The sequence below is a fragment of the Colobus angolensis genome, unplaced genomic scaffold (genome assembly GCF_000951035.1).
Source record: "Colobus angolensis palliatus isolate OR3802 unplaced genomic scaffold, Cang.pa_1.0 Scaffold570, whole genome shotgun sequence".
Classification (NCBI taxonomy): Eukaryota; Metazoa; Chordata; class Mammalia; order Primates; family Cercopithecidae; genus Colobus; species Colobus angolensis.
In genome coordinates, this window is record NW_012119266.1 from 290,963 (window position 1) to 293,104 (window position 2,142).

Below are 2,142 nucleotides of genomic sequence, written 5' to 3' on the forward strand. Positions count from 1 at the left end.
GAAGAAGAAGGAGGAGGAGGAGAAGGAGAAGAAGAAGAAAAGAGAGGAGAAGAGAAGAGGGAAGAGAAGAAGAGAAGAAAGAAGGAAGAAAGAAGAAAGAAGGAAGTTGAAGAAAAATTGTCCTAGGCAGTAGGCTGAGATTGTGCCACTGCACTCCAGCCTGGGCAATAAGAGTGAGACCCTGTCTCAAAGAAAATATATTTTTAAAAGAATAAAGAAAGAATCTCTTCAGAAAGAACCTCTTCAGAAAGAACAAAAATTCAATAGGTCAAATATATAGGACTTACATTAAAAACAAGATCATCAGATAAAACATAAATTAAGGTAAAATAAAATATTTTATTCTTTTTATTCCTAATTGATTTAATGAGATAGTTGTTCAAATAATAACAATTCATTGATAGATTATAGCATAAGGATGAGTTAAGTGAATAACAGCAATACTCTGTTATGTAACGCCTGCACTACTGATGAAATGGTATAATGTTGTTTGAAACTGGATTAAAATTTGTTGTAAATGTTTAATTGCAAACTCTAGAGAACTACTAGATTTTAAAAAAAAAAACAAAAAAAAACCCACAAGTGTAATTCATATAGGAAGAAAGAACATGGAATTATATGAAATGCTCAGTTATAACTAGACAAGTAGAAAATGAGGGAGAAAAAAAGAACAAGTGCAATGAATAGAAATCAGATACAAATATAGTATCTACTAATCTAACTATATTAATAACCACTTTAAAAGTGAATTGCCTAAATACACCAATTAAGAAACAGAGACAGTCGAGTGAAAAAAAAATAAATCCCAACAATATGCTTTACATTAGAACAAAAATCAGTTCAAATATAAAGATACAAATAGATTAGTAGTAAGAAAATGAGTGGAGTCACTGAAAACAGTGAAGTAGAAAGCTGTAAAAGTCAGTTCATCCACTGAAGCAACCACTAAGCTGTCAAAAACTTTCACAATTCAATTTTTTTGAATATTTGGGAATACAATTTTTTAAAACTAACCACCAAGGGAGTGCTTACTGAAGACAGACGTTGCTTCATTGTGGGAAGAAATCACTATAGGATTTTTGCTGATTTACCTAGAATCCTCCATTCCCAAGCTTGGTGGCAGCCAGGATCTCTGGTGTGACTTGCTAGTGCCAGAGGGTGCTAAATAAACCTTGTTTATTATATATTATTGATGAATATTCTGACCTGTCTGGAAGTTCCCTGAGAGCCCAGATCTGAGACTTGCCTTTGTTTCGCTCCCCAAAGAACTACCTCAGAGCTTGAATGGCTGTCTTGGTAGCATCTGTCAAAAGCATTTAAAGACATATAGTATCAACGTCTTATTAGGTCAAAAGACATTAGGCAGGGTAAACAGCAGACAGATCAGAAATTCTGGGAAGGAAGATACAGGGAAGAATAAGGGTTGCTTCAAAATGTCTCATATATACCAGAGAAATGAGACAGCAACACACCTGCCCAGGACCAGACAAGTGTTCAGAAAAGAACTTAAGGGACCCTAGGCTTACAGTTCTGGCTAATGTAGTCACTTTACACATTCACAAAGTGAAGGCTAAGGTAGATGTCAAGGCTACATGTTAAGGAGTGCCCCAATTTAGCGCCATTTAGAGCCAATCTACAAAGAACAGGAGCACTATTTGTGTTATGTTTTCTTCCTTGTTTTTCCTCCAGGCATTTAAGGAAATTTCTACCAGGACATGAATTAAAGGTGGAAATAATGGAATGAAAACTTCAATGACCACACAGAACAAGTAATATAGCTTTCAAAAAATAGCTTAGAAAAATAAGCCATTAAACAAACAGGTGATTGCAGCCCAATCAAGAAACAACAATAAACCCTGGGAAGGGAGCAGAATCTGATCTCCAAAATTTTCATATTGTAACAAATGTCAAAGTTTCAACAAAAATTAGAAAGCACAGAAGAAACAGAAAGTATGACCCATTTATAGGGAAAAAAACTGACAGAATCCTTTCCTGAAGAAGCCCAGACTTATCAGACAAAGACTTTAAAATAACTTTTTTCAATATCTTCAAAAACCTAGAAAAAATCATGGACAAATGACTAAAAGAAACAAGGAGAACACTAATTGAAAAAATAAAAAAATCAGTAAATGTATAAAACTT